This window comes from Amblyomma americanum, chromosome 4 (genome assembly GCF_052857255.1).
Source record: "Amblyomma americanum isolate KBUSLIRL-KWMA chromosome 4, ASM5285725v1, whole genome shotgun sequence".
NCBI lineage: Eukaryota > Metazoa > Arthropoda > Arachnida > Ixodida > Ixodidae > Amblyomma > Amblyomma americanum.
The window spans coordinates 84,737,696-84,747,043 of NC_135500.1; the positions used below are offsets into that span (position 1 = coordinate 84,737,696).

Here is a 9,348-nt window from a genome sequence, read left to right on the forward strand (position 1 = left end):
AGGCGGTGGGCTCCGCCCCGAAACCACTATTCGCACGACAAGGGACCGTAGACTAATGTTTTGCAGTAAAGACGCAGTGAATAAAAACGAGTAATGTTTTATTTTGCTAAGAAACTGTATTTAAAACCCAACAGCACCAAGCAAAAGAGGCAGTGTTTTCATTTTTGCAATTAAGTTTGCTGTTCAGTCACTTTTCTTGCCGCGAAGGTGTGCTGTCAGCGGTATAGCGTGAACATGTTAGTCTGAAAATGAACAAAAACGCAATGAAGAAAACAAGTAATGTTTTATTTTGGTAGTAAACTGTGTTGCAATCTCAACAACACGAGGGAAAATTAGAAGCATTCTCAGTTTTGCAATTAAATTTGCTGCAGGTTAACTTCTCTTGCCATGAGGGCGCGCTGGCAGTGGCATAACGATTGAGAAGGATGGAGGAAAAGCGGTGGGCTAGGAAAGTTTTCAGATACCTGTATATAAAGAATGTTGACACGAAATGGAGAAAGCGAACTAGGAAATTGACAAGCAAATATCTGGACAGCAGTAAGGGGGCAAATCAGCAATTATCGGTTAAGAAAAAGGTTAAAGGAACAGAGAGAGCTTTGTGGAAAACAGGGATGCTGACGAAATCGGCACTAGAAACATACCGGACCTTTAAACAGGAAATTGTCAAAGAAAATATCTATGATAATTGTAGGGGAAGTTCTTTGTTGTTTGAGGCCAGGACTGGAGTTTTGCGGACTAAGACCTATAGAGTCAGGTACCAGGAGATAGACACTTTGTGCATTGCGTGCGGAGAGGAGGAGGAAACAGCTGAACACTTGATACTTTTCTGTAAAGGGCTTCACCCTACAGTGGAAGGCAGCGGGGCTGACTTACCCAAGGCATTGGGGTTTAGGGATAGTGAAGGGAAAGTGGATTTTAAGAGGTTAGAAGTAACCAAGCGAAGGTTATCTGATTGGTGGCTAAAAGCAAGACAGGAGTAAAATTTCACAAGACATGGCTAGGTGGCTTGAGCCACCGCCCGATGTAAAGGGTTCAGCCGTATCCATCCATCCATCCATCCATCCATCCATCCATCCATCCATCCATCCATCCATCCATCCATCCATCCATCCATCCATCCATCCATCCATCCATCCATCCATCCAACGTGAACATGGCGGCCTGCAAGAAAACAGCTGATTCCATGGCTAGTTCCTGTTTTTTCGCGTGTCGTCTAAAATCAAGGTACTTAGCGGATGTCTTAAGTGCGCAGAAAAATCTGATTGAAGGCAGTGAATGCTACGGGCCTGCCGAGATCAACTTACAAGCAGCGCTCGGCTCGAAAATCTACGAAGACAACTTTAGTCTGTGTTCTAGGTCGGCGCCTATCGATCGCCGAGTGACGTGTGGTTCTGTTTATTTTCTTCAGAAAATACCAGAAAACCATGAATCATCACATAGAAGCAACTGCCGACAGACAAGTGCAGCTGCTGATAGCTTGCAATCTCGGTGCGGGAAATGAGAGCCGACACGGCCTGCCTCTGTTGCAGCACTCTTCTGCCTCGTAACCAAGTGTTGCCGCCCACATCGGGCTAAGCACTTGATGTTCCGTTTGTATTTTTGTAGCTCCGTTCGGTTTATGTTCAGTTGTTGCTGTAGTTTCTTTTTTTTCCTGTGCAAGATGCAGAAATTGTGATGTTTATGCTCCACTTTGTTTAGAGAGAACGGAAGCACTTGACTTGATAACTTTGCTATTGTCACCGAGGAGAGAACGAGCTTGTTCCATTAACGTTATTTACTGATCATGTAGTAGATCCAGGGTCAACCTGGAAAGAAGTAGTTTGCTTGTATAGAGGCTAATTGCAACTGGGCAGAAAGTTGAGCAAGTTTGTTCATGTTTGCTGGTACACAGCGCTTGAATTGCATATGATCCAGGGCAGTGAGGTAGGTAGGACAAGGCAGTGATTTGTAATATTGTATTTTGCTCAGCAGGCGGAGTGATGTTGGTATAACTGGGTTTGGTGAGGGCAGTGTTTGAAGGGCTTTAAATACTTTGCATAGCTTCTAACATGCACTTCCTTTCAGGTCGGAAGACCACTTGTTTTTTTTTTTTAAATTATGGTCCATCATATCTGAGACACCCTGTATACAGGCCACTCCAGTTTGAAAGGGAACAGCCAGTTGAAAATGACTAGGACATTAAATACCTTGGCGAAAAGTAGCTTGACAGCACTTGCACTTATCACACATATTATATGATAGCACAAGGAGCTTGTCCGGCCATTCGGCATTGTCACCGTCTCGTGTCATCATGAACAAGACTTCATAGCCCTGTGTTACGCAAACCAAGCTAGGTGTCAGTTATGGGGCAATAACCGAGTGCTCAAAATTTCCCACAATGGAGCTGCCTGTATATTCTTAGAGCTGTAGAGCATTTCCAGTAACGGTGTTGCATGATTTGTGATTGTAAACTAACCTCTAATCACACACCATCTCCTTGATGATGTGTCTGTGATGTTTACACATCTTTGTCTATCAGTGAAGATGTTCTAGTCATTCAGCAGTCATTGTAGCCACTGCACCTTACAATCTTTATTATGCATTGTTGTACAGCAGTTTCCTTGCAGTAGGTACAGCTTTTAGCACAGAGCGAAACCCCTAGCCACACACCATTACGCTAAAAGCTTAGCTTTGGTATTTACACTACTTATATGTGCCAAAATGTTTTGTAGTCCGGAAAATGCATCATGTACACTGTACTATGCCATATTTATTGTACAGGTAGCCTCTGTATGAAAGAAAACATGCACTTTGAGCTCAATTATTCAGATTTTTTTTCTTAACTGCACTCAGAAATGCCATACAGTAATTGTACATCAAGGTAAAGTATGCTTGTATGTACACTGCCTTTTCTGCAATAGAAACACTCGTGTCAAATGCTGTGCCTAAAAAAATAAACGCGCTTACTGAATATATGATGCAATAAAAAACAGCTTTTTGATTCCAACAAGCATCACAAATATTTCATGCCTTATTCCAGCACTACACGTTTGGTTCATGCATGTTCGTCACACAGGTAATGACCACAGGCACTCCACCAAGCTGGAAGGTGACAGCAGAGAAGGGGCAGGTGGGCTGACATAAGCATTGACAAAAGAGAGTTCAAAATGATGCTTTTCAGAAATTGGGCGAGCTGCTTCAACACCTTTTCCGTCTTCAGGAAGAGACTGTGCAACACGCTTCTGAGGGACTGGAAGATATACTAGCAAACACACTGAAAATGAAGTGGCAGCCGGTGGGGGGCACTTGTTTGTCACTGCTGGCTTCTCGCTGCACACAGGTTGGCCAAGGGCACAACCACATCACACAATTGCTCACACACTTGCAGATGTGTGTTGTGCAATGACACAAGGAAATGACAGTGGCAACAGGGGAAGAGTGCCTGATATGACTCTCTATGCCAGCATGGTGAGTCGTCTCTGGACGCTAGATTTTCCATCGCAACTGCCTCTGCACCATCCCTCGGTACGCCTTCCTCTGGAGACGGGTCGTCCTAGAGAGGCCAAAAGTACAGCACCGCATGCTCTTCTCAGGAGGCAGGTGAGGAGGGATCCTGTCTGTACGAGGCAGCCACCATTTAGAGGTGGCCCGTTGTTATCTGGGTCAGAGGTAGTGTCGCCTGCACCCTCTGCTGATATGGGCACATCCAAACAGAGGCTGTGAAGTGCAGCACGTGCAGTGATGATGCGCACTGTCCACTTCCACTGGCACTGGTGCATCCGGTGTCCTTGAAAGCAACGGAAGCAGCTCTTCAGCACACCAATACAGCGCTCAGCCACAAATTGTGTGAAAGCATGTGGCGTGTTGTACAGGCCTTCTGCTGAGTCAGGTCTGTAATGTCATGCAACTGGTGCAGGCAGCCATGGCTCCAGTGGGTAGACATAGTCTCCTGCATAACAAAAAATGATGCAGCTAAGCATGTCCTTTCTCAGTGATCTCAACAGCATTACAGGACACTCTGCTATACAGTAGAAAACTCACGCCAAGTAGCCCACATCCAGGCTTTGCTGAATATGACATTCATGAGCATACATACATGCAGGATTTAGATGTATAAGTGAGCACTACTGTAAGGTCAGTCTTTTACCACCATATTCATATAAATAATGCGCTATGATTGCCTACAAAACACAAGCGCTGTCAGGTGCATTTTGCTTTGGTTTCTTCAACAGGAAAGGCTATGCATTTCAACAATGTAATATGTGTCCTGTGTTTCTGCTGCAATTATATTTAACAAAAGGAAAGGGTGGCAATACACTGCATCATACTGTAAAGTGTCTGCATTTGTGTAACTGTCCAGACTGATTCTTGTAGCTTTAGCAGATCCGGCCAAATGCATGACATTCAAGAGCATACATACATGCAGGATTTAGATGTATAAGTGAGCACTACTGTAAAGTCAGTCTTTTACCACCATATTCATATAAATGATGCGCTATGATTGCCTACAAAACACAAGCGCTGTCAGGTGCATTTTGCTTTGGTTTCTTCAACAGGAAAGGCTATGCATTTCAACAATGTAATATGTGTCCTGTGTTTCTGCTGCAATTATATTTAACAAAAGGAAAGGGTGGCAATACACTGTATCATACTGTAAAGTGTCTGCATTTGTGTAACTGTCCAGACTGATTCTTGTAGCTTTAGCAGATCCGGCCAAATGCATAGTGCTGGAGCTCAATAGATGTGACTGAGTTCGCCCGACGGGTGACACGGCTATTTTACTGCTTACCCAGAAAAAAAATCACCGTCGTCCAGCAGGCCTTCCTCCGCCTCGGAATGCCGCCAGACAAACGTGTCGCGGAAGGATCCGGGTCAGCGCGAGTCCACGGCCAGGATGCACATGTTCGTGCCACAGATCTGAGAAAAAACAAGCACAGCCCGTACTCACTCTCGCTGCCGAGGCCCGCACTTGTAGCTCATGCACTTGTAGCACTTGAACTCATGCGGTCAAAAACAGTGGCCGAGGTATACTCACTATTACGTCCGCAGCGTAGAACCGCTTGTGGCTCGTTCGCAGCACTGCCCCCAGACTCCTTGATAGTGATGAGTGCCCAATCGACACACCCGACGACGCCGGAGATGCTGCGGCGGCTAACGTTTAGGCAAAGGACGCCCTCCTTTGCCGCCGCCTTCTCCTCGGGTCTCCTCGGAAAGCGAACACCCCCCTTCTGTGACCCAACGTTGACATTGGTCTCCGCTGCCCGCCGCAAAGGCTTGTTCACAGTCGGTTGGGCTGCGCCGACGTTTTCTTCATTTCCAACGGCGCCTTGAAACCCACCGGAGGCGAAGAAGCGCAGCGCGCACAGCACCTGCCGCTCCACTGACAGCGCACTCACCCGCGCACTTCCCAGTTCAACGGCGAGTTCGTCGCACAGACACTGCGCAGTCTCCTCGAAATAACTCTCCCGCGCGTCAAAGTCGTCTTCATGCACCCTCCGACACCGTTGCTCCCGCGGTCACCCGCGTATACGACGATGTAAACAGCCGCCATTTTCTGTCTCAAACGTGTTGATACTACTTTTTCCAGTCTCAAAAAATCGTCTCAATCTGCCCGCATAATTAGATGGCCAACGTCACCACTTCTGCGCCATTTACGACGTCAGTCAGTGACGAAAAAAATCAAAATGGCCGCCGACCAATAGGAGAGAGGCATATGATACACTTTTTGAGACAGTTTCGATTGAGACTGATCCGTAATCGCGCCCTTAGAGTCTGCAGGGTGTGGATACACACTCTGAAGTTTGCAGGGGGCCCCAAAAAGTGACATTGTTTTCCGGTTGAGTTATTGTCAGCTATGACTGCAGTTATACGCAACCCAACATGTTCTAGCTGAGTAATGATGCTATGCAGAATAGTGTGAAGCTGCTGTGCGTTGATGCGCTCTACTGGCAGTATGTGCACAACATTCTTCTGACGCGAAAACAAGCTTTGCATCATAAAAACATGGGCTGTTTTTGCTGCATTAGGGCTATTTGTAGCTGCACCAACAATTACTCCTCCCTTATAATCAAAATACGGCTGCAGGTGAATTTCGTCCATCATGAGTACAAAAATTTTTTCATGCTCCGTCATTGCGACACACAATAGCACATTTATGACAACTGCCGAGTCGGCATAGCGTCAAGCGCCCTTTTATTTATATGTATTTTAGTCGGGAAGACACACACACACAATTCACAACAGGTTACTTTATTGCAATGCTTGTTTGGCATGCAACAACCCGCTCGACGAATCAAAGGGGTACATGGGAAATCCAACAAGCATATAAACATATGTCCGAATTATGAAGAGTAGTATCCAATTTCAAACAGCACTTTGCCCAATGGGGTAAGGCATTATAAAAGTAACATTGATCATTTGCAACTTTTTCAATGCATGTGCTGAAAAAACATCCTGAAAACACAGCGGCTAGAAGCCAAATTAAAGCCAAAATGGGCTACACAAGTGCACAATGCTGATGCGAGCAAAGCAGAAAGAACCATTTTACACAGGTGCACAATGCTGATACGAGCAAAGCATAAATAACCATTTTACGACAAAGCAGCTGGAGAAGAATACAGTTTGCTACACTGATCACAGTGGGAAAGCAATCAATGCGATAATACCTGCACCAGTTGTACTTTGAGCATGGACACATACACGAACAAAAATATTGGAGAAACAGGCAGACATAAGGAAGTTACCTCAAGCAAAACGCTGAAAATTACATGACATGGTAAAATAATGTACACAACAAATACGTCGTTAGCAACCTGCACTTAGCTATGACAGCTACAAACCAAGTTAACAAAAGGCATGATTCGAATGAAAGCATGCCAGCATTTATTGGTTTTGGGTACCTTTTGCAGGCTGTGATGGACAGCAAAAAGAAAATTTAACAGGAAAACATTTTACAGCTGTTTTGAACACACACCTATGTAATGTTACGCAGAAAAGGTAAAAATTTCCCTTGATCATCAATGTGCGGCATTGAAGTTGCGTAGAGTCCGTAACAAACGCACAGTCCACAACGAGTCAACACACAGCCTCTCGTACTAATGCCCTGCAGGTGTCTTTGCATTAAAAAAAAAATGGTCACAACTGCAGCACTACTCTGAAGTCTAAGCTGACTGCAGAGCTTTTCCAAGTTTGCGGCAGCACAGGTTTTGCTTGATGCCCCGTTTACCCGTTGTGCATGCTGCTGTCGAAGGTAAATCTTCAGTCTTGTTTTTACATATTTTTCGAGAAGCATCTTCTCTACCTTAGGCTTGTGCAAGTCGCAACATCCTACGTGCATTTTTACAGACTTCTGCAGGGCATTCAAAATGCTAGAAAATGGTTTCTTGAGCTTCATGACTTCATTCATTTCTGCAAAAGTTTTGAAGTTCTCTTCACATTCTATCAAAATACTCATTACAGCCTGGCTTGGCTGAATGAGGTTTCCAGAATTCTTGACATATTCCTTCAGGTGAATAAGGCTGCTGTATTCGACAAAAGTACTGTCAATCAATACTTTTTCACAGCTCTTGCAGCTGTCTATAGAATTCATAATGGACTTGAGAAGAAAACCACCCACATAAGCTATGATGTCGCACTCCGCAGTCGTCAGACCGATCACATACAGGGTCTCCAACTCTTCAGACTGCTGGCTGGGGCCTTCTGCCAGCTTCTTCAGGCTTGGATCAAGGAGGTCAGCCAAATGATTACTGTCATCAATGTTGTAGCTAGAAGACTTAGGTGTATGTAGAAACTGGCTAACACAAATCGCCTTCAATGCGCATTTCACATCGTACGCACTTGGTACAGGTTTCCTGAGCCTCACTACTGAGAAAATATTTTCAAGGCAATCCTGGGTTAACCTACCAATGAGGAGTTACAAGTATCCGCGCTTCGCCAGGAGCTCCCCCGACAGGCGCAGTACAACAGTTGTCGACACCAAGAGACCGGCTTGAGAAGGCTTCCAATGTGCAGTCACTCCCATGTTCATTCGACTGAACGTGGCACATGCAAGCTCCAAGGTTGTAACTGCTTCCTTTTGTTTTGCGAGATCAAAATGGCTTAAAGCGACGATGGGGTGTCGTGATGACATCAAAGTGTACCACTTAGTCACAAGATCAAAAAACCATGCAGTTGCTTCTGCTTCCGGCTTCAAGACTTTTTGCTTGATTAGATACCGAATGGCAGGAGGGGCTTCGCGGAACATTTGCACTGCGATGTTAACTTTCATTTTTGTGAAGTGTCCGTTGCTGACGTGAATGTCTGACAGTTTATTAGCAATTTTGAGGTCCTTGTTGCTATCATATTCGAGCACAGCCTTAACATGTTCAATGCTAACAGTTGTTCCTGGGATGCCATGCTCCTTTGCTGTCTCTACCGCCAGGGTAAAACTGCCTGCACGGAGAAGCTGACCACGAATATTTTTCAAAATGTGGGCAGGATCGGCTATGAAATATAGCTCTCTGCCATCCAAGTGGGGGTGTGCAACAGAGCAGACAGTTTCCGAGTGCCTGTGGCTTTAAAATCCAAGGAGGCGCCACACTGCTTTGTTCGCTCCTCCCATGTCACTTGTCACAACAAGCACTCAGAGAAACCTCGAAACAGAGCTCAATTAAATGAAACACTAGCTCCTTCAAAATCCTTCCGTCATTTGAACGACCCGTGAAGTGGTTAGCGATGACTTGCTTCCATGTTGTGTTTAAACCCCCAACCATAAACACAAGGGCATGGTTGGCAACATTCGCAGTTGATTCTGGTAGAGTCGTACCTCCAAAAAGACAGTCGAGGGAGGCATCGTGTTCGAAGCCCTGGCTGATCTCCATTTCATCCATGAAAAGCACGCAGTCTTTTTCAATCTCTTCCATTGTTTCTGCCTTGCGTTTTAGAACTTCCATCACCTCAGTGAGGATGCTAGGCAGGAAACGAATATTCTGCATTCTTCGAATCAAAGTCCTGTTTGAAGGCAACGGATATGACAAAGACCTGAGAAATTCGTAGCCTGTCGTACCGCATGCATGCTTGATTTGGAGAGCTGTCTGTATAGTCTTCTGCGACCACTTTCGAATCCTGGTTTTTGTTGCCAGAGCCTTTGTTTGATCTGGAGCAAGAAATGATTTTAACGCATTTAGTTCTTGCTCAGCTAACTTGATTTTCTTATTAAGAGTCCGTACTTTTGACCTGGCTTCCCCATGCAGTCGTAAAAAATTTTTACGCTTCCTGTTTAGGTCGCTATTTTTTTTTCGCAGCTCAGCATTTTCTCGGCGCAACATCACCAATGTGGGAGTTGCGCCGCCTGCAAGCATAAAGGCAGCTGGCATGGTTGTTTGGCCGTGT

The 9,348-nt window shown here is 45.3% G+C and overlaps 1 pseudogene; it reads right to left on the bottom strand.

Moving 5' to 3' along the window:
* Window positions 1–7,139: 7,139 nt before the first annotated feature.
* LOC144129629 (uncharacterized) lies at window positions 7,140–8,245 on the bottom strand (annotated as a pseudogene).
* Window positions 8,246–9,348: the final 1,103 nt, after the last annotated feature.